A 24,396-nucleotide genomic window follows, 5' to 3' on the forward strand; every position below is an offset into this window, starting at 1 on the left:
CGTGAAGAGAGGTGCTTTCAGCGCGAGCGCTTCAGGTGTAGAGCCTGGTTTATACTTGCTGCATCAGCACGAGCGCAAAGGTGCGCGCAGCGGACTGAGCGCAACGGAGGATTTGGTTTTCAAACTAAAGTAAAAGACTGCTTCTTAAACCAGAGAAGGTGAACATGTTGGTATTCTTGTAGAAAAAAACATGCAGTTTTTCGTTTTGTTTTCGTTTTGAAAAGCTTGTTATCTTTGCTGTTTACCTCACGTTAAGCTATGGAGGCTTTCCTTATTTTTTTATATTATTTATTTGATTCCTCAGTGTTTGGTAAACATTCTGTAATTTATTAGTCGTATATAATACAGCATGTGATGTGTCCTATGCCTCGTCTTATTCGTTTTTGTTAATAAATTATATGTAAGCTAGTTTGTCATTGTAACCTACTGTTTTATTGTTGTTGTGCTTTTTAATTAAGAATAATTTAAATTAATTTAATTTAATTAATTTTAATTAAAAATAAATAAATCAGTCATTTGAAAACAGCGTGAGTGATTCAGCTGGACCGCGTCTTCTCTCTTTCACTCTCTCAAAGCGGCTTCACATCAGCGCATCTCGTCTGCAATACAACGAGCTGCTGCACGCCGACGCTGATCCAAGACTTTCGCTCGCATTTCAGGACAGTCGACAAAATTGTCACTTGCTTAATCGGGTCATTGTTGCATCGTCACAAAAATGTATAATTTGCACGTCTTTTTAAGCCAGTCAGTACTTGCGCGCTCCAGAGGCTGTTTCAAGGCTGAGGGCTCACAGTCACATCCAAAGCCACCTAGCAAGTATCATATTGAGCTATTTTTCATAGTTTGTTGTTGAGTTTAAGTGGCCAAATACACACAAAATTACGCAAAAATGGCCGTCCTGGCGAGTATCCAGGTTTTTTCTTAAGTAAATGTGAACAGTTTAGAAAGAAAACACATTTGTATAGGCTATTGGATCTGCGCATTATGACTTGTGAGAGCAGAGCAGTTCACATGTCGCGTCTTTTGCATGCTCAGGTTCTTTATTTCAAATGTAGATGTGCCGCAAGCACGGTCATTATAGAGGATTTTTCATATTATGCACACTATAGGTCAGCACAAACGTCTTTCATTGGCACGTGAGGAGGGGGATCCGACAAAATGAGGTGCCGGATCGGATTTCGGAGGTGCGGATCCGGATCCGGATCCGGCTTGTTCCGGCACAAATTAAGCCCTGGTATTAATACTTTTGAAGTGTATATAGTCCGTGTGTATACATGAGTGATTCAGTTAATTCTGTTGTTAATATCTGAATTCTGAGTGTACGTTTTTTTCCGTTACTGCTGTTACGTTATTTGCTCGCAACTAGTGCTGAGACAGACTGTGCTTAAAGTTATCTTCAAAAATAACTTTCAAGACCGGACAAAAGGACTGAAATCTTCATGAATTCGTCATGTAATCAACCCGAGGGAGGTCAGATAGCGCGCCCCAGGTCTGGGGTTCCTCTGGCTGCATTGGAGTGTGACCCACATCGGCTGCCAGTAACAGTGCAGGATGAGGAACTGCAAGAGGGCTACCGCAGTGTTTCGCGACCATTTCACGCTTCCTAAAGTAATTCAGGTACACTTGTTTGCTTTTTGTTTTGAACTCAGGAGAGTGAAGAGGCTTCCACGGCCACTACGTACTCAAGCCACGATTCAGGCCTGCTCCGGGGTGGGTTGTGAGAGTGTGCGTGTGTGTTAACTGTGTGTGGGCCCACAGTGTTTAATATAAGTTCATATAGTGTTATTTAGCGCGTTTCAGAAATGTGAGTGTTCAGAGTAATATTTTGAAACACAAAGTGAGTTATTCTGTACATTTAATTTCAAGGTGTTAGTTCGCTCAATTAACTCGAAGTGTATTTGACACAGAGGTCAATTCCGTAAAGCTGTCATTTGTGATATTTCCCTTTTTGGGGTTAAATTGTACCAAACTTGAGATTAACTTGATTGTATGAATACTTTGCAAATTTAAATTTCAGCTATTTCTTACTCTTTAATTCAGCTTGAATTAAATTCTGTATATTTTTCTACTTCAAGTGTTTTATTTATTCAAAAGAGTTTATTCTTGACCAGTGAACTTGTGTGAACATAGATTTTATTCTGAGTAACCTTCCAAAAGAGAAGTATTTCTTTCAGTGACATCAGAGGGGCCTTTTAATATAACATTTCTTAGGCACAAGTTTATTGAACCTGGTGCGGCCCCTTACTAAACCGTTATAAAAGGAAGTAGGGGGTGCTAAACAATTTGGGGGCTCGTCCGGGATCTCCCTCTGATAAGTCACTGATGAGTTCCTGAAAAAAGAAGACAGATCAGATCAGCCAAGCCCAAGCACATCTTGCCATCTCATTCTAAGTAACTGGGAAGTAAAATAAACAGTTATCATGGCTCTGAGAAAGACCCCAGCCTGCAAGCAGAGTTAATCAGCTGGTGCAAAGATGTTGGTGTTAATGAGAGTCATGCTTTAATGTTGATAAATGTACCTGTCCACACAGAAGTGGCCGAGATGGAAGAGGCAATGGAAACAGTGAAAGCCCTAGGAAGAGTTTGTGTCAGAGACACAAGAGAAGGACCTACCTCACGTTGTCTGTTGGTGTTGTGTAAGTGCAGACAAGCCATTGACCACGCACACCTTCCTCCGGAAGTGTCACCTGGAGAGAGGAAAAAGCCATGGACAATCATAGCAGTCCAACCAAGGGAACCTGTAACTGACACTGTCTCTGAAGATTTTACAGACAGACTTGGTAAGTTCCTAATGGAAGAAGGTAAATCACTCAGTGATGTACAAACATTGTTCACTCCCCGCAGCACAACTGACAATTCCCGTGAGTCCATTATACGTGCCATGGGTGAGGTCCTGGAAAAGACTGTAAAGCAACCACGTGATGCCAATACCGCATACAGACACCTGCGCATGTTTTTAGCCATAGTTCCTACCCTCCCAGGAGAGGAGAATATGGAGACATGGATTGAACAAGCGAGGCTTATGATAACCGAGTGTGAATGCTCTGAAAAAGAAAAATGACGACGAATTGTAGAAAGCCTGAAGGGACCTGCGTTGGAGATCATAAGAGCTGTCCGGTTTTCCAATCCTGAGGCGAGTGCACTTCAGTAGCATTAGAGAGCACATTCGGATCATCTGAGTCTGGTGAGGACTTGTATTTCAAGTTTCGTCTCACGTGCCAGAGCACTGGAGAGACTCTCTCTGAATTCCTGAGAAGGATAGAGAAGATTCTCAGCAAAGTAGTAGAACGTGATGGATTGTCTCCAGGACTCGTGGATAAAGTACAAATTGAACAGCTTATTCGAGGGGTAGTGAACTCGGACATGATGTTGCTCCAACTACGACTAAGAGAGAGAAAGAACCACCCACCTTCTTTTCTGAGTCTGCTGAAGGAGATACGTGAGGCAGAGGAGAGTGAGGCATCTCGACACAGAATGTCTGCTAAAGCCAAAGCCATACATAACCATGAAGAGGAAAGAGCCAACACCTCTGTCATCAAAGAACTCAAGGCCGAGATTCAAGAGTTAAGAACACAGATATGTGGAGGTGAGTCCAAAACAGTGTCTACTTCATCCCTGGTAATTAAACCTAAAGAAAAGCAGATAAAGCAGAAGGAAAAAGCTAACAATGCTGAAGTCCAAGAGTTAAGAAAACAGGTCCAAAACCTGCAGCAGCAGTTGGCCATTATGAGTGTTAGCTCTACTCACCTCAGGTTCCAGGCATGCGGCCAAAACCCTCCACTTTTTCCACCTCCCTGAAAGGCAAGTCAGCAAGAACAAGAGAGGATTACTTCTGCTACAGATGTGGAGAGGACGGACATATTGCAACAAAATGTCAAGCTCCACCAAACTGTGATCAAGTTATTCAAAAGCTGATTTGTTCTCTGCAACAAGCAAAGACTGAGAAGTATGAGACTGAGGACAACAGCCAAGAGGCCCAGAACCAAGCCTGTTTCTCAAAGAAGAGTCAGACAGACATCTATGAATTCAGCCGTCTTCCCAAAGGCCTAGTTGGACCAGCATCAATGGTGGAAGTGAAGCTTAATGGACACGTATGTCAGGCCCTGCTAGACACCGGATCACAGGTGACGACTGTGTTTGACAGCTGGTTTTCTAGAAATCTCCCAGATGTGCCCGTTCACCCACTGACTGGATTGTCAATATGGGGGTTCAGCTCATCCAGTTACCCATATAAGGGGTAAGTTGTCAATGTCACCTTTCCTGTTTCTGTTACTGGCATGGAAGAGTCACTGTCCATTCTGGCCCTCATATGCCCTGATCCTCAAGGTCCTCCCCAAGTGCCGGTCATAATTGACCTATCGGTAAGCCCCGCCCCCCTTAGTTACTGTTGCTTCCTCGGACAAACAAACAGAGTTGCTCACTGTCTTTCAATGACAGCTACAGTGTGAAAACCTTGTCCCACGATGTTTTAGCAAAATTTTGGACACAGAAGGCCACCAAATGGGAATTAAATATTCCATGGAGGGATTTATAGCCAGAGATACCTTGCTAAAGCACAATAACATTAACGTTCTGCTTGAGCAGATGAAAACTGTAACTTAATGAGTGTATGACAACCAGAAAATGAACGTTTTTGTCTTAATTTGTATTGGGGTGAATACTTAGGGACATTTTGCTCTGTTTTGTTTGGATTTAGGAAATGTAATAAAATAAATTATATCGCCCATCCTCTCAGGATACCTGGAATCAGTGTTACGAGTACCCCAGACACATCGTTTTTCCATTTTTGAAGCATAAACCCCATAAAACCGATGCAAGCTTCGGATCTTCCAATGTTTCTCTATGGCACTGAAACCTAAAGATGTCCGAGTTCCGCTCACCCTGCAACTGATACTCGACTGCCATTGGCTAGTCTGCGTTCGAGGGGAGGGGCTTACCGATAGGTCAATTGGTACCAAGGCCAGTTTCTTCAAACGACTTGCTGCGCTCAGTCAAGGTATGGAGGGATCCAGTGTCGTACGTGCTTTGAAAATCCAGACCCGACACACTACTAACCAGCTGCGAGAGACTGAGAAACTGAGAAGTCCAGTGTATAGGACCTGGTGACTGTGTGGTTCCACCCAGAGGGGAAGTACATGCTGTCTGTCAAACGGAGACTGACAAGCCTCTGAGAACTGAGATCTTCACTGTAGACACAGCTGAGGAGGACAGTCTTCCAGCTGGAACGTTCATAACCCCTTTAGTACTTCCATCTTCCACAGGAAATGGGAAAAATATCTAAGTCCTGGTCCATAACGAAATATCTAAGGATATCTAAGGATATTTCTGTTCCTGCAGGAACAGTAGTCAACCATGTGTATCCCACAGACATGCACACAGTGCCTTCCGTAGGCTCCAACAGCTCCAAAGTAATAGACCCAAAGTTGTTTGATTTCGGCAAGTCATCTATTCCTGAGGCCTGGGAACGGAGACTGCGTCAGAAGTTGTCTGCCAGAGGAGATGTGATTTCCACCAATGAGTGGGACGTTGGATTAGCCAGCGGGGTCGAGCATCACATCAGGCTGCGAGACAACAAGCCATTCAGAGAACGCTCCAGGCGCATTGCCCCTGCGGACATCGAGGATGTACGACGCCATATGAAAGAACTGTTAGCGGCAGGAATCATTAAGTCAAGGAGTCCATATGCATCGCCCATAGTAGTTGCACGGAAGAAGAGTGGGGCAATCAGGATGTGCATCGACTACCGCACTCTAAATGCTCGTACAGTCCCTGATTAGTACACCACTCACCGGATCGATGACGCCCTGGATTGTTTGGCTGGTAGTAAGTGGTTCTCCGTACTGGACCTCCACAGCGGATATTATCAAATAGCCATGGCGGAGGAAGATAAAGAGAAGACAACGTTTATCTGCCTCCTTGGCTTCTTTCAGTTTGAGCGGATGCCGCAAGGGGTTACCGGAGCTCCAGCCACATTCCAGCGGTTAATGGAGAAAGCTGTTGGTGACATGCACCTCCTCCAAATAATAGTCTACCTCGATGACATCATTGTGTTTGGATGCACACTTGAAGAGCATGAAGAGAGACTATTAAAAGTCCTAGACCGTCTGCGAGAGTGTGACCTGAAAGTCACGATTGACAAGTGCCAGTTTTTCCAGTCCCAAGTCTGTTACGTGGGACACATTGTGTCAGCTGCTGGAGTATCACCAGACCCAGCCAAGATTGAAGCAGTAACTTGCTGGATGATGCCCACCGACCTGAAGTCACTGAGATCTTTCCTGGATTTTTGTGGGTTTTATCAGTGCTTCATAAAGGGTTATTCAGACATTGAGAGGCTGTTGACCGAACTCACCAAAGGGTATCTGCCAACATCTGGTCACAACAAGAAGGCAAAGGATGGAACAAAGTACTTCAAGGAATCCGACCCTTTTGGAGAGTGCTGGGTTGACGCACGTACATCAGCCTTCCACAGGATCATCCATTCCCTCACACATGCACCAGTACTTGCTTTCACCGACCACAGAAAACTGTATGTCCTTCATGTAGACGCCAGCATGAATGGGTTGGACACTGTCCTGAATCAGGAACACCCAAATGGTTTAAGACCCGTGGCTTACGCAAGCCGAAAACTGAGTGCATCTGAGCAACGTTACCCCATTCATCAGTTGGAGTTCTTGGCACTCAAATGGGCGTAGTGGACAAGTTCCACGACTACTTATACGGCGCTCAGTTTGTGGTGAAGGCTGACAACAATCCACTCACCTATGTCTTGTCCACTGCCAAGCTGAGTGCAATAAGGCAGCTGGTTAGCTGTGTCAACCTACAACTTCAGTTTGCAGTACAATCCATGAAGTCACAACATCGACGCAGATGTGCTGTCTCGTTATCCCTATGAATCAAAGCCCTGAATCTGGATGGAAAGAGATATCCAAGTCTGGGATGAAGGCCATCTGTCAATTAGCTGTAACTACGGAAAGCGAAGAGTCATCCTTGCGACCAGCTAGGGGTTTCACCTCAGAGCGTTCCGGAGGCTTTCTCTTGTCCTACAGCCCTTGGTATTAGTCCTATGGAACAGCTGACTCATGCAGAGTTAAAGAAAGCAAGAGGAGGATGCTGTAATTGGTAAAGTGAAGAGAGATGTGGAGTGTGGGAAAATACTTACCATTGCCAAGAGTTCTGATTCCACCGTTGCTCTGCTAGGTCCCAAGTTGATGATCCAGAACAAACTTCTGCACCATGTCACCAAAAGTTCCTGTGGGAGAGAAAAGAAACAACTAGTCTTACCTGAAAAGTACTTGTCTCAATTCCTGCGTTCCTTGCATGATAATTCAGGCCATTTAGGAGTAGAGAGAACTACAGAACTCCTGAAGGATCGCTTCTATTGGCCTAGAATGTGTGCGTACATTGAACATTATGTCAAGAATTGTGGCCGTTGTATAGCACACAAGACATTACCCAAGAAGGTTGCACCCTTACATCACATGACCAGCAGTGGGCCTTTCGATTTAGTGTACATCGACTTCTTGTCAATTGAACCCGACTCAAGAGGCATGGGTAATGTCCTAGTCATCACAGACCACTTCACCCGTTACACCCAATCGTTTGTAACTAGAGATCAGAGAGCTCTAACAGTGGCGAAGATACTGTGTGACAAATTCTTTGTTCACTACGGCTTACCATCTCGTATCCATTCAGACCAAGGGTGGGATTTTGAAAGTGGTCTCATAAAGGAGCTGCTGAGAATGCTTGGGATACGAAAATCAAGAACTTCACCCTACCATCCCCAAGGCAACCCACAGCCTGAAAGGTTCAACAGAACGCTTCTTTCCATGCTTGATACGCTGGATCAAGAGAAGAGCAGATGGAGTCAACACGTTAATCGATTAGTACACGCCTACAACTGTACTAAGAACGAGGCCACTGGGCATTCACCATATTATCTGCTCTTCAGAAGGGAGGCTTGTCTGCCAGTGGATCTGTGTTTCGGGACGTCGCCTGACGGGGTGGGAGCCAGTAACCATCACCAGTATGTGGAGAGAATGAAGTCATATCGCAAAGAGCATATCAGTTAGCATATCAGTTAGCAACTGAAACTGGCCTGAAAAGTCAACAGAGGAACAAACGGTTGTATGACAAACAAGTGAAACATCAGACTCTGGCAGTGGGAGATCGAGTGCTGATAAAAAATCTGGAATTGACTGGAAAGCACAAACTCACCGACAAATGGAAACCTGGTGGTAGAAAAGGGTTAAAGGTCTACTGAAGAACTTACCTGTATACCGTCTGAAACCTGAATCAGGGATGGGAGGTGTAAGGACTTTACACAGAGATCATCTCTTACCCGTTGGGGGTGAAGTGAGATTGTCCATTCCTGAAGACCCAAGGAAAGTTTCTGTGCTGCCGAAGACCAGGACAAGACCTATGGAGAGAAAACAGAGAAAAGAGTTATGAGGAAGGAATGTGACACAGAGTGAAGGTGCACCCAGAACTGAGTCTGAAAGTGAGGAGGATGATCTGTGGTATTACTACCCAAACTGGGTAGAGAGACAGCCCTGGCCAGAGAGTGATGCACAAGATGGATTTGCTGAGGAGGAGGACATAGTTTACCGTAGAGGTGAATTGGATAGACCCCATGCAGAAGCTGCTGAGCCTACATTCACTGAAGAAGGCCATGGAGAACTACCAGATCAGAGTCCAGAAGAAATGGGAGATCCTGGTTTAGAAGGGGGAGATCCCAGTACAGTTCATACTGCCAGAGAGGTAGTAGAGCCTGTCCATTCCGCCCCAAAAGAAACAGAAGACCTGTAGTCAGATTGAGCTATGAAAGTTTGGGCTGGCCCACTAACCGACCTTTAACCCTGATTCATAGAGGAATGGTCATAAATGTTGAGGGTGGGAAATCAGAAAAGAAACCCTGTAGCACAGTTTGGTGTCACCCTATGGCACAGTGTACTCAATGTGCTCATGTGAGTGCTCAAACGGAGCCCAGAGTTACAGTTAAAGTGAAGAGAAGTAGTCTCATGGGGTCATGAGATGTTTAGAAGGGGGAGCATGTAACCCACTAGAATATATAATTCTATAATGTAGTGGGTTATGTTGTTTCATTTACTGTTTGTGTAATTTAGTCTCTCATTCAGAACAGAAATATTAATGAAGTCTAACGCTTCATATTCTAAGTCACAAAATATGTGTGCTTGTGTCTTTAAGAATGCCGTTATTGGTATTAAAGTTTATTGGGGTGCACAGGTAAAAACTTGCTTTTGCCCCACGAGTTAGGTTGATCTTTATTTTCATTGGTTTGTATGTTTTAAGTCCCTCCCTCCCAGCAAAAATAAAAGATGTGAGTGGTTAAGAGGGAGGACAGGAGAGAAGAGAGACGTGCAGCTGAGGAGAGAGCTGATTGGAGCGATTGAGCTGACAGATTGCAGAAAATACAGTAAATTAATCGATAGATCATCGTATTAATACTTTTGAAGTATATATAGTCAGTGTGTATACATGAGTGGTTCAGTTAATTCTGTTGTTAATATTTGAATTCTGAGTGTACGGTTTTTCCGTTGATGCGGTTACGTCATTCGCTCGCAACTAGTGCTCAGACAGACTTCACTTATTATCTTCAAAAATAACTTTCAAGAACGGACAAAAGGACTGAAATCTTTGTGAATTTGTCGTGCAATCAACCCGAGGGAGGTCAGATAGCGCCCCAGATCACCGTGAGGTCCTCTGGCTGCGTTGGAGTGTGACCCACATTGGCTGCCAGTAACAGTGCAGGAGGAGGATCTGCAAGAGGGCTACCGCAGTGTTTTGCGACCATTTAACGCTTCATAAAGTAATTCAGGTACACTTGTTTGCTTTTTGTTTTCAGGAGAGCGAGGAGGCCAATTTTCCGTTTCCACGGCCACTACGTACTCAAGCCACGATTCAGGCCTGCTCCGGGGTGGGTTGTGAGAGTGTGCGTGTGTGTTAACTGTGTGTGTGTGGGCCCACAGTGTTTAATATCAGTTCATATAGTGTTATTCAGCGCGTTTCAGAAATGTGAGTGTTCAGAGTAATATTTTGAAACACAAAGTGAGTTATTCTGTACATTTAATTTCAAGGGTGTTAGTTTGCTCAATTAATTCGAAGTGTATTTGACACAGAGGTCAATTCCGTAAAGCTGTCATTTGTGATATTTCCCTTTTTGGGGTTAAATTGTACCAAACTTGAGATCGACTTGATTGTGTGAATACTTAGCAAATTTAAATTTCAGCTATTCCTTACTCTTTAATTCAACTTTAATTAAATTCTGTATATTTTTATTTATTCAAAAGAGTTTATTCTTGACCAGTGAACTTGTGTGAACATAGATTTTATTCTGAGTAACCTTCCAAAAGAGAAGTATTTCTTTCAGTGACATCAGAGGGGCCTTTTAATATAACATCTCTTAGGCACTAGTTTATTGAACCTGGTGCTGCCCCTTACTAAACCGTTATAAAAGGAGGTAGGGGGCGCAACATTATCAAAACACTCATATGCAATAGTGAGGGGGTGTGGCATTGATACTGTTTCCTATGCAGTGACGTTAGCCAATCACAACAGTGGCTGATTGTTATAATTCCACATATTTATTAGTTTTTTTGTGCAAAAAACCTAACAGATCATTACAATATTTTGAAAATGCTTATACTGAGTGGAAGCAGAAACACACTCTTTTCGTGCATGCCTCTTTAAATGCAAATGGGCTGCTGCTCTCCGTCCCCTTTTCAGTTCCTACCTAGCTCAAATACAGTGACAAAAACATCTGTTTGGTTTTGATCATCATGTCTATCGTTGTATCAGTTTAAATTTCAGATACAGTTTTCTGAGCGCACACATCCGAAGCACGCACACAGAAAGCGGCTGTCACACAGCATGTAAGTACTAATCTAAGTTCTCTTTTATTGTCAAATACACACAGGTTTATGTTACAAAACCACATATACAAAATGTACAAAAACACACGTAAGTTACAAAACAGTCAGTTATGTCTGTAAAGGCAAACAGCTGAGAAAGAAATCGCATGTTTACATTAGATCTATGTGGCAGCAGCGTGATATACAGTAAATAAACAATAAATCCACTGCTCACATGTCCTTAATCCACACATTTCCACTGAAACATGAAACAAAATCTGGCGTGCTAATTTTTCACAAGCTTGCAGAGAAAGGCTTTTTTTATTACTGAGTTGTCCTTTTTCACGTTTTCTGGGTTGATAGATGCACCAGGGACCCATTTATAGCACTTAAAAATGGAAAAAGTCAGATTTTCGCGATATGTCAGATGATTGAGATCAGAAGCTTGACAATCAGACTGATGAAATCAGAGGTTTGAGATCAGAAGTATCAGGCATTTGCATTTATACAAAAGAGATCATATAAATTTGAGATCAGACTACTGAAATCAGAATTTAGAGATCTGCTGTTAGCAGGTGAAGATCAGTTGAAAGAAGTTCCAGATCAGAAGTTTGTTTTCAGGCTGCTGAGATCATACTGTAGGGTTACTTGGCAGCCTGACAGTAAACCAGTCCAGGCAGATATAAAACATGAAGCAGACACGACACAAGGTAGAACTACTGTACACAACTAGCTGACGAGCTCCAAAACGATGGTGGTCCAGTAATGACAGTTTCCTCAGAACCACAGATTCCCATATGAGGTTGTGAAGTGCTTGGATTGGCAAAACTTTAGGATATTTCCAAAACCAAGTTTCCTTCACTCCCAAACCATAATAACCACCACCACTGCAACTCACACAGCTGGACCACCATGGTCCAAACCAGAACCAAACATAATGTTTCAATTTACTGCTGAGCTGTAAAAGGTGCACAGTATGCATGCGAGTTTAAAAGGAAGTTTGTGTTTATGTTTTAAGAGTGCTATAATTACATTTTCAGGGTGTTTTTGCTTAGGTTTAACACAAGACTACGCTCTTCAAGAATTGTAGTAACTTTCCTCTTTTAAAGGCTGCAGCAGACACTTCGCAACTATGTGAGGAAAAACAAATCTGCTCAAGATTCAGCACATACAAACTTGGTCTCCAAAAACACAACTGACTCAAGTCTCCAAGCTGTCCTCACAAATGATTAATTCTGCAATTACAGACTTCCTGTTTCTGTTTGAACTCTATTCTGGGTTTCAACTCAGGAAGGTTCATTTCAGTCTACAAGGTTACAAGGCACAACTGATCTCATTTAACTGACATCACAGTTTCATTCATTACAGCTCTACCAAATGACTCGGGTTAAGCTTCTATTTTTAGAAGGATATTTTAGCAGCTCACGGTTGTCTGCTTGTGGTAAAGCTCCGGTGAATGTAGGTCAGTATGTGGAGATAACCACGGCACGTGTGCCATTAAGCCCCCTGCAGGCCTGTGCAAACAATAGCCTTACAATGCTTTTTTCCCCTGGAAACATTTACAGTATACAGTGGATTGTTTAAGTAAACAGTAATTTTCAGAGCCATACTTCCTCTATGAGTTGACATGCATAACAGACGATGTCCTTTTCTAAAAACCAGTGCATTTTGAAGCAACATTTGCATGTCAGTCTTACAATATGAAAACTAGCATGCCATAGGGATTGTAATGTCATGATGGCATTTATTTAATCACACGGAACCAGAGAACCCGTGTAAAGCGATACCAGTAACTACAGTTGCCGGCGATGATTTGAGGCAATGCATCTGTAATGCTACCACACACACACACACACACACACACACACACACACACACTGCTGTCAGAATAATGAATGACTGCTTTAGTGCTGATCAGTGTGCATGTAATGTACACATACACAACCTTCACCTATATGGAATCACATGCCCATGATAATTTGCGCATAAAAAAACAAGCATGTACCTCTAGCTATTATGAGACATTTCAAATAAAGAGTTGGTTTTTCCTTTCAAATCTTTGGCTTACCTCCTCTCCTCTTCTTTCACCTCTTTCTCTCCCCTCTTTCTACTGTTTTTCCTCCTCCTTTTTCCTTCAAAGCAATTCCAAACCTTTCTCCTTCCCAAGTCAATCCTGTCGCCTCTATTCCCCACTTCTCTCCTCCCTCTTTTCCCTCTCCTCTCCTCTCTCTGATTTTTAGATGTTCACAGCAGACTCATCCACGTGCACAGCCTGGGGGCGGAGCCAGTGCTTGCTGCTCCTGCACTCTGCTCAGTTGTCAGTCATCTCACTTTATCCAATCAGAAGAGAGCAAACTGTGTCAGTCAAGGTATACCAGCGAATATGAGCCCTGGAGGTGGGAAATGTGAGGGAAAAAAAGTGGCAGAGAGAGAGTGTGTCTGCCTTGTATGTGTGTGTTTTGGAACAAGGCCAACACACTATGTGCTATTTTTAAACCTCACTGTAGGGTGGCAAAAGACTCCATTTTCTGAAAGAATCGGGTATATTTCAAAGCCTCAAAAATATCTATATGCTCAATTATATCTGTTTTGATTGAAGAAATGTGAAATTGTGGAATTCATCATGGGATAATTATAGTCTCTCCATGTAGCGGTGGATGTGGTCACTACAGAGTTTTTAATGGATTAAAACCTGCGCTGATACCATATTAATAATTCTGAGCTCAACTGATACATATGTGGTAGTTAAGGTGGTTGTTAGGTTGTTGTAGGTGTTTGTTTACCAACCCAAATTAAGAAAACTAACCCCACAAGTCTCTGTGATATAGTGTTCCCAACAATATGAATTTAGTTGCTTGTTCAATGTAAGCCTATGGTGTGAGGGATCAGGGATGACCTGCTATGAAAACTTGTCTGACACACAGAGAGTAGATTTCAGCAGGCGATTAGAAGTGATAGGAGATGATAGACACTAATAGGTGATAGTGATAAGTGAGAGGAGCAGAAGACAAAAAAACAACAGGATAGGAAAAAATGGGAATAGTATACGGTAGGATAGGATAGGCAGTAACACTTTATTTTAGTGTCTCTTAACTAGTTGCTTATTAGCTTGAAATTAAGCACATATTAATGCCTTATTCTACATGACTTTATTCTACATCCCTAATCCTACCCAACACCTAAACTTAACAACTACCTTACTGACTATTAATAAGCAGCAAATTAGGAATTTATTGAGGGAAAAGTCGTAGTTAATAGTGAATAAGTGTTCCCTATTCTAAAGTGTTACCAGAAATGCAAAGGATATTATAGGACAGAAGAAAAACATATGAATAGGATAGGATATAGGATATCAATGGGAATAGAATAGAATAGAACAGAACAAGATAAGATAAGATGTGACAGGATAGGATACGATAGGACAGGACAGGATATGATAGGAAACAACAGAAATGGAATAGAATGGAAAAAGACAGCATAGGAAAGCATAAGATAAAATAGGATAGGATCTGATTGGAAAGAACAGAACAGAACAGAACAGAACAGAACAGAACAGAATAGAATAGAATAGAATAGGAATGGGATATGTATAGTATATTAATAGGAACAAAAATATAAAATAGAATATGACAGGACAAGATAGGAAAAGTATGAATAGGATAGGATAGAATAGAATAGAATAGGATATGATAGGTAGCAAATATGAAAAGCATAGAACAAGAGAATAAAATAGAATAGAATAGAGCAGGATTAGAAAGAACAGGAAAGGGTGGGATAAGACAGGACAGGATATGATAGGAAAGAACAGGAACAGGATATAATAGAATATAACAGGGCAGCATAGGACATAATAGAATATGATAGGATAGCAGGATAGCATAGCAGTAAGAATAAGAAAAGCATAAGACATGAGAATAGAATAGAATAGCACAGGATCAGAAAGAACAGGAAAGGATGGAATAAAACAGAACAGGATATAATAGGAAAAAATAGAAATAAAATAGGGCAGAATAAAATATGATAGGATAGGACTAGGACTAGGAATGGGATAGGATCATTATAGGATAACAATAGTAATAAGAAAAGCATAGAATAGAACAGAAAAGAATGGAATAATATAAGACAAGGACAGGAAAGAGTATGAATAGGATAGGATAGCAATAGGAAAATGAAAAGCATAGGATAGGATAGAACAGAACAGAAGAGAACAGCATAGATTAGAATAGAATAGAATAGAATAGAATAGAATAGGTCAAGATATGAAAGACCAGGAAAAGATACCATAACACAAGATAAAATAGAAGCAAGGAAAAAATGGGCATAGGAAAATGAATGGGAACAGGAGAGGAGAAGTCAATAGATAATATAAGTGAATAAATTAGATATGAGAATAGATTCTGAGAACAGAGAATAGCAAAGTTGGAAATGGATGGACTGGATATAATAGAACATAACAGGTTTTATGATGGGAAAAATATGATGGTGAGATTTGAGAATAGATGAGAAGGGCAGAGCATAAGACAGGACAGGATGACATAGTAGAGGACAAGAACAGAGGGGAACAAGATGATAAAAAAACAGAGGAGAACTCAAAATACTTGTGCATTTCTGGAGGTGTCTGGTCACAGCTGGGTAGACCCACAGCTTCTGACTGAGACTGAGGCTCTTATACTGAGCTATTGAGGCAGTGAGGCAGCGGGTGAAAGGAGGAGGGGATCTTGCCTACGTGACTTTCTGTGCATAGCACCCACGTACCCCATCTGCCCCATCCCCATCCCCATCCTATCAAATAAGCAGAGAAGACAGTGTTCAGGGTGAGTGCAAACCAAAATTTGATGGACATACAGAGAAGGTGCATCTCAAAAACCACACAGATCATAAGAAATGAGACAGATTCCTGTCTGACTGCCCATAGCAACAGCTCCAGTGCTGCACGGTCTCCATTGGGCGAGTCAGTCGGCTGCATGATATACCAATGTCGGCATGCCAGCCAATCAGACGCTCTGTCTGGCTGAGCTGAATTCCATGCTCACCATGGTAACAGAACTACACACTTGAGTCAGTCAAACATGGAGTTCTGACATCCATAAACCACATGTGACCGCTGACTCCATGCGAAGAGAAAAAACAGAAGATGTCATAAATCAATACTGTTTATGTGTTCGCAGTAGCATTAGGACATACAAAAGATTCACACTGAACAGTGATGCATGAAATAGCTTATTGGAATTCCTCTGATGCTACAGAGCCATAAAAGATGCATCTAGTTTTGAGTGACGATGTGCTATGCTTCATATCTGTGGCTCTGAATTATAATTCCAACCAGATTATGCATGTGCAAAAGTTGACGCCACAATGTAACAGGGAGTTGCTAGAATATTCTGGATGATTTCTAGGCTGTTATAGATAAATCTGGTCTCTAGATATGGCTTTTTATTGTATGTCTATGGGATTTTTTTGCTTATAACACAGGATATAGGTTTGTTCAGATCACTAACAACATCAAATTACAGATATACTTTTATTCAGATGGCACAATGCAAAAATAATCAGTATTACATAATAAATTTCATGCACCATATTTTACTGAATAAGAAATGTGTTAAATAATTCTAACAGTTCGTGTCAGCATCATAAATAAAAATTGGATAAAAAGTAGATGAAAATCCATAAACATGAACCAGCTCTGCTTGGCAACAGCTTTGTCTGAACATGCTACACACATGAAATATGATGCTCAGTCAGTGTCATCATCTTTTAACCCTGATGAAGCCATGACTATTGGTCTGGGAAGAGTTAAAAGACCCACCTCTTCTCCATGATGATTGGCTCTCCAAGCTGTTCATATCCCTGAGCTCAATCAGGAAGAAGCTCTTCACAAACTGGTACCAATGGCCCTTTTTTACTGGCTGCAGATGTATCAGCATTAGTGACATCATTTTCCATCCCACTGCAGGGGTGAAGAAAAAATCCCAGCTGCTGGACAGCTGTGCACATAACAAGAATGAGAGAGAGAGAGAGAGAGAGAGAGAGAGAGATGTATACACTATACACACACACACCATACTAAATGGTTAATTTATTGTATCCATCTGCCTTATTTGACATTCTTCATTGTATATAATTGTAATTATTATTAATATTAGAAATACTGTCTGCTGTTGTTATTTTCATTTTATTGTATTTATCTATTTATTTTCTCTCATTTATTACTCATTTATTGTCTCCTTTACTTTGATGGTGTAATCATATTCTGTATTTTATTCTGTATTCAAATGCTTTGGCAGTACTGTAACACAAATGTCAACTTGTACTTGAATTTGAGAGAGAGAGAGAGAGAGAGAGAGAGAGAGAGGAAATAAGTTTTCATAATGTTTTGTTTCAGTAAAGGTGACCAGATGTCATGAGGTATGTCAGATTTTCAAAACAAACCTGCTAAATCTCTATAGCACTAAAAAAATATTTTAAAGTCTATTTTTAATACAACATAAAGGCAATCTACATAATTCAACAAATAATAAATAAACAATATTAAAATGTATAAATAAACATACAAATAATGCTAAAAGAACTTTGACAAACAATAAACAACCCATGTAAATATCTTAGACATTACCGTATTCAAATAGTGCCATCTAGCGGTGTTTTTAGAAATAGAAAAGAGACGCACAAATGACGAACACAATTTAGTGAGTGTGAATCAGGACTGATCTTACTCGTCTTAAAATCTAAGAAGTAACATAACTTATTAGTTTTCAAATGGCAATCCAGCTATATTTAAATATACTCATCACCTTACCTGCGATATGAGCGGAAAACCGATCTTTGTGTGTGTGAGCTAATGAGGAAGAATTGCGCAGTTTAAATTCCTTTAAGAACGCTCCATAGATCCTCCATGCACCCATAACACCACCATATGAACATGTACTACCCTCCGTCAGAGCTTAATTACCGATGAGCTGAGACTAGAGGACTTGTTACTCACAGCCGCGTTACTTTTGTTTTAGTAAGGATGAGCGGTTGAGTCACTGAGTGACGTCAGTGCGACTCATCCCACGCGATGGAGTGTCACTTGGGCTCACGAGCTCGTGCATCTCTCTCTTCTTCTACAACAGCTTCAAAGAACGTGCTTTTTAAAATTGCGTGTTTTTTTTTTTTTTTTTAAGTAGATTTTTTTAAAAGTTTGCTTGTGCAACTTAACAACGCGCTGATTTATTAATAAATGAATAGCCTAAATACATTCCAGAAAAACAATTATATAAAAACTTTCATTTACAGTTATGATATGTACTAGATTTCTGTAATTTATTGGCCTAAAGGAACATTACCATTACATTGGTTTATAACTGTTTTGGACTGTTTTTGCTTGCAAACGGTGCTTGAGCTGATCATTTTAATCTCCTGATTTAGACAAGATGGGATTTGAACTAGAGAAATAGACTGGAGTCCTGAAATACTTGTGGTCTATTGTGACGTTTTCATCAGCTGATTAGACTCTTTCTGACGGCACCCATTCACTGCAGAGGATCCATTAGTGAGCAAATGATGTAATGCTATTCTCCAAATCTCTGCCAATGATTATTATTATTTATTTATTTAAAACAACAACAACAACACACCAACAGACAAAGAGTTATAGGATAAATGAAAGTTTAATGGACTTTTAGTATATTTGATTGTCCACTATATGGAAAAAGACAAGTCAAATCAGTTAGAAAAAATCAGGACAGTAACAGTCAGGACAGGTTAAAGTTTTAGTCAATGTAGGCTATACGTAGAGGTTTACATTACATTAATAATGTTTTTATGCTGGAGTGGTTCAGTAATTTATCCATGTTCTTGCGTTTGTCCTAAACTAGCCCAAAAAATGCAATCCAGTGTAGTGGCCAAAGGAAGCAGAAAAAAGTGGGATGCAGACCACCCACTAGGTAACTATGGCAACAAATCAACCTTGCATTGGTGGGCAGGCAGTCGTGGAGGAAGGCTCACTAGTAAGTGTGAAAGTTAACATAAAAACACTTGCGTTTATGCACTGTGTACACTTCAAAGAGTACTTAAACATGGGCTTCTGTTCTCCACATATACATAATCACTGTGAGTGTACCTTTCCTTACAGTTTTATCGAAGAGCATAAAAGTTATTACCACTGTTATATTAGATAGATAGATATATGTCTGCACTGATAAAAATGATTTTTTGCTGAAGTAAATACTACATAAAAACAAATGTAATTTCTACATGAAATTATTTAGTTCAGGCAAGAATAAAAAAAAAAGGAGTAAAATCTATATTAGTACTCAATTTATGCTTGTAGAAATTAAAATTTGAACTTATAAGTATATTTTACCTGAAATTGTTTGTTATGTTTACAAGGATTCTTTAAGTAAATACCAAAGTTATGATACCGTTTTCCCATCATGCACTGGGGCATGAATAATTAAAAAGGTTACACTTTTCACTGTTTTTGAGTTGTATTTACACTATTTTATGGTAGCTTTTGAGGTTAGGTTTAGTAACTTACTATTTTGTGACATATGGAGTTCATTTTCTACTCAGAATGACCCATTCATACTCAAACAATAACCACTGATTGTTACCATCATTGTGTATGGTGTACCAGGTATTGATGTCTCTGAGTTCATTTGGGTAATAATTCTATGAAGTGGACATATTATCTTGCAAAGGATAACAAGTTGTCAACTTGTTTATTTATATGTGCGTAAATTAACCACATGCTTTAATAGCATGGTTATATTTAGTGCTATGTTGTTTGAATAAAGTTTACAAACGGTAACTAAGTGAAATGTACTTGAAAATGGCCGATTTAACTTAAAATAATTACGTAGAAAATTACTCATCAAACTCTAACTGGCAATGTTAAATTTACTTATTTTCTTTGGTAATTTTAAATAAGATAACTAGGATTATTGTGTAGTAAAATATATAAACAAACAGTCAATACAATTTACTGGGAAATTCCAAGTAAACTTGACTTAAGATTTTCTAATTAAAGGGAATTCTATTGAAATTACTCACATTTTCTAAGTGAAAAAACTTTCCTAACTTTTTTCAAGTAAATCCTACTCCAAATTTTTTTCAGTGTGTCTATCTATCTATCTATCTATCTATCTATCTATCTATCTATCTATCTATCTATCTATCTATCTATCTATACACACACACACACGCAAAATAAAATATAAAATATACAAACTAATGTCTCTTTGTCTCATTTATATAAAGATTTATATAATGCTTAAATTATTAACCATAAATAGTTCTCACTTTAGATTAGATCACAGAAAGTCAGAAAATGTCATTAATTGAGTGCTTTAAACCAATCTTTATTGGACATGAATTGCATTTAAAATGTTCACAATTATAAATTTAAAAAGAAAAAGAAAAAAAAGAGCACACACACACACACACGTTTGTGGGGACACTCCATAGGCGTAATGGTTTTTATACTGTCCTACACCAACCCTACACCTAACCCTACCCCTTACAGGAAACTTTGTGCTATTTCAGATTTTCAATACACTCCATTCTGTGTGATTTATAAGCGTTTTGAAAAGTGGGGACATGGGGCAATGTCCTGAAAAGTCACCTTCTCCTTGTAATACCTATGTTATACACGTGTCATTATACAAATTTATGTCCTCATTTGTCACAAAAACCCGTGCGCGCACACACACACACACACACACGTTGGGTTTTATAGGGATTTTCCATAATGATTTTATACTGTTTAAACTGTATATTCTGTCCCCTAACCCTACCCCAACAGATCTATTTGAACAATTATCTAATGAGTATTTGTATGTATATTTAATGTTGATAGCATTATGTTTTTATTATTATTATTATTATTATTATTATTTTAAATGGTTATGTTATACATACAAAGTTATCTAACTCTTTATATATGAGCTAAAATAAAATGTGTTAAGATACTGTTTGTATATTGTCTATTAATATATTAAATAGTGTATAAACTATCAATTAACTGTAAACTAACAGTCTGCAATTCATTTGTAAATACTTTATTACTTATTATAAAGTGTTGTCAAATAAGGAAATAAAATATACATATAACTAATACAATAAAATAAACATTTGTAATGTGGGAAAACATGGCAGCATACAGCATGTGTGGAATGTGGCATTTCACTAATTATGGTGTTAAATTCAATTAAAAGTCTTTCATTAAAAAACTTTTTTGATACAGTGAATTGAATATAGCCTACTGTAAATCAAACACAACCCAATTGTAAATAGGCTACAGGAGGATCAAATCTATGTGCTACTACTTTCTGACCTTTTTTTGTAATATGTTACTTTGAGAAGTAACATTTACTGCAGTGTTTATGGGTGCTAAAATCATGCCACTATGAGTTTTCCTCACTGCTCCTTGAGACGTTGTTGTCATAGTAGAGCACGAAGAAGAGAAGTACAAGGGCTTCACGAAATGAGAAAGAACCTCTTCAAAAGATATGCGAGCTCTTGACCTTCAGAACCAATGAGAGCGATCACAGACACACACACACACACACACACACACACAAACTTCAGCTCACACAACTTAAAGCAAAACAACAGCCCTATAATGAATCACACACTTAATTTAATGCCTTACGCTTCAATTTGCTACACCATTCAAGCCATGTAGCCTACTGTACATTAGTCTGTTTAATTAACAGAACCTGATGAGGCCGGAAACCACACGATTCCAAGGTTTTAAATGCATGTTTGTGAGTTATTTATTTGAAGAAGATGATGCACAGCATTGTCCTCTGATATAGAAGTATTAAATCCTGTAGAAATGGCTTGCTTCATTGACAAATATTACGATTATTTATGCATAGAGAGAATCCCTATTAAATTTAAATACGTTTAATGAACATATCAGTCACTAGGGGGTGCTATGACTCTTTCCTGGTTAGAGTCTGCCTATCAGTGTCTTCCATTTAATTGCACTGAAAGCTAATTCCACTTAGACAAATAAAATTATAAATTGAACATTTCAGTTTCTGTAACCCCTGCTGGGGTTACAGATTGCTTATTTATTTTGGTTTGTTTATTTCAAAATGTCCAAAATGCAGACTCACATTAAAATGTTAGACTATATTTTCAGTTTATCAACTTTAGACTAATGTACATTAAAATAAAACAGAAATGGGTTTTCATTGTTTGAAAGCATACTGAGGAGACAACAATCACCAATTACTGGCATCAACAGGAAATGCATGATCATTATAGTTCACTTAGACCCAGTGTAATGCCATCCATCAATCAAATCTGAAGTCAGTTAAAGGCTGAAAATGAGAACAGACCAGTGAGGATACAGTTATTTCACTGGTCGTCACCCGTAGTCATGCATTAATGTTTCATTATGGCTTTATTGCAAATTTATTACTGTGCATTATGTATATCTTTAATGGCTTTTATTGGCCACCGTATTATATAACAGCTATTTACTGTTCCAATTTTCTGATTCACATTTTGCATATGCAGTTAAAATTTACAGTCTTTCTCTTCCAGGAAAACTGAGCAAAATATTTGTGTGTCATCCTGCACTATATACATTTTTATCTAATCAAATGCGCTCTAGAATGAGAATGTCCCACCCACTATAATGAGTTGTATGATATTTCATGTCATATCGGTGTTACTATATAGCTTTTATATAGAATATTCAATTTTTATTTTTATATTTACTTTTAATATATGTAAATATTAATAGCAGTAGTAGTAGTTTTTTTTTTTAAATACATGTCTATATAGTTTCTTTTAATAATTGTTTACTTCAGTTTAAGTTTCATATTTCATATCATATCTGATATAATAACTGTGATAATATAGATTTATTGTGCATAGTCTAGAATGAGCCTTTTTAATTCAGTTTTAATGAATTCCATTGTCACAATTTGTTATTAAAAGCATAATTTATTAGCCTAATTAAAATCTCAGTAAACACACTTAGCTGCTATAAAAATAAACAAGGCTGTCACAATGAATGGCTGAAAATATCTGAGCCTGAGTCGCATGATGGAACATGAAAAAACAGAACACGCTCTATTTCTAAATGTTTGACAGGAGCGCCATATGTTTGTTAATTATGAAGCTGTTATGAAAGCACATCAGCTTAGCTTTTTTTCTGCCGCTGGTCATATGGCTCACATCAGCTTTTTGGACACAGCTGGCTGAGGTCAAAGTCTCTCCTTGTTCTGCAACATGCTGACAGAAAGTTTCGGAGCCTGACTAGATGTGAGCCAAACGAGACATCTTTCTGACATCCGAGGGTCGTGATTTGAGGGGAATATGTGGCAAGATGTGGCAATACTGTCGCTTGTTTCCAGCATCTTCTGCAGCAGCATTATTGGACAGTGATCGCTAGGCCCACACGTATCTGCACCCACAGAACTCACAGATTCACTTTGACAACATGTCAATCAAAAAATTATGCACATTCTGTGCTTCCTACTTTATGTGATTATTAAATCGTTGAAATTAATTTAACAATACTTTGACCTACTAATAAGAGTGTAGTAGCTATATAAAGCATTATATGTTTAAATCCATTCCACAGATTTTTCCACAAAATCTGCACAAAAATGGGTCAATGACATGAAAGTCCTTTTTCAGATCTATTAAGTTAACCCTTATAAAGCCTACTTTTTCATATTTGACATATTCATTTCTAATTATCAACATGATCAAAACTATGCTGAATACACACTTTTTTTGTAATCTGATTAATAGTTTATAAAAATTTTTTAGTAAGTAAATATATTTTTGCTGTAAAATCTTAACTGATTTGTATAAAATAAACACTATATTTTCTATAATAACTATATTCTATTATATTTATCTTGTTAAAATATGAGTATAAAAAATGATTGTATTGTATTGCATTTCATTATATGTTTTGCCCCACACTAAAAATTACAGATCATAAAACTATACGCATTTAAATATAATCTTTCTAAGATATATTTTTTGGAGATATCAAGTGACGATTGATATTTATATGCATTTTTGTAAGTAGTCTTGCTACTGTTATAAATATCTCTATGATTTGACTTTTTGACCATAAACTGTAAATAACAAAATCTTCACCAAATCACATATCACTCAGTTTGAGCCTAATAAAACTGAGGTGCTTTGCTTTTTGATTATGAGCTCCATAAAAGCTTGATGTATCAGATATGAACATTAAACGTTAAAGTACATATGCATTATTATTATTATCTTTTTAATGTTTTTTCTAAAGGTTCAATAAATGTTTCCATTTAAAAAAAAAAAAGATTTTGACTATTATTTCATATATCAGGCTTTACAGATTTAAATTCAAAACTAAACTAAAATGTAATTAATACAGGACAATGACTTAAATATACTTCTACTACTTTTCAATTTCTAAATTAAAAGATTTTGATATTTTTTCTGGTGCATAAAACTAGAAATGAGGGCTAAAAATAAAAGTGGCATAAGTAGTTTTGTTTTAATATTAAGAAATGTCTGTCAA

General features: G+C 38.7%; 1 protein-coding gene across 1 annotated transcript in view; it reads right to left on the reverse strand.

Moving 5' to 3' along the window:
- Positions 1 to 14,417, reverse strand: part of kdm6bb (lysine (K)-specific demethylase 6B, b) — a 39,345-nt gene extending 24,928 nt beyond the window's left edge. The window contains exon 1 of the mRNA XM_058790337.1: positions 12,937 to 14,417. The gene's annotated coding sequence lies outside the window, so the exon portion shown is untranslated. The remainder of the gene's footprint in view (positions 1 to 12,936) is intronic.
- Between the last annotated feature and the right edge of the window lie 9,979 nt (positions 14,418 to 24,396).

This window comes from Onychostoma macrolepis, chromosome 10, assembly GCF_012432095.1.
Source record: "Onychostoma macrolepis isolate SWU-2019 chromosome 10, ASM1243209v1, whole genome shotgun sequence".
Classification (NCBI taxonomy): domain Eukaryota; kingdom Metazoa; phylum Chordata; class Actinopteri; order Cypriniformes; family Cyprinidae; genus Onychostoma; species Onychostoma macrolepis.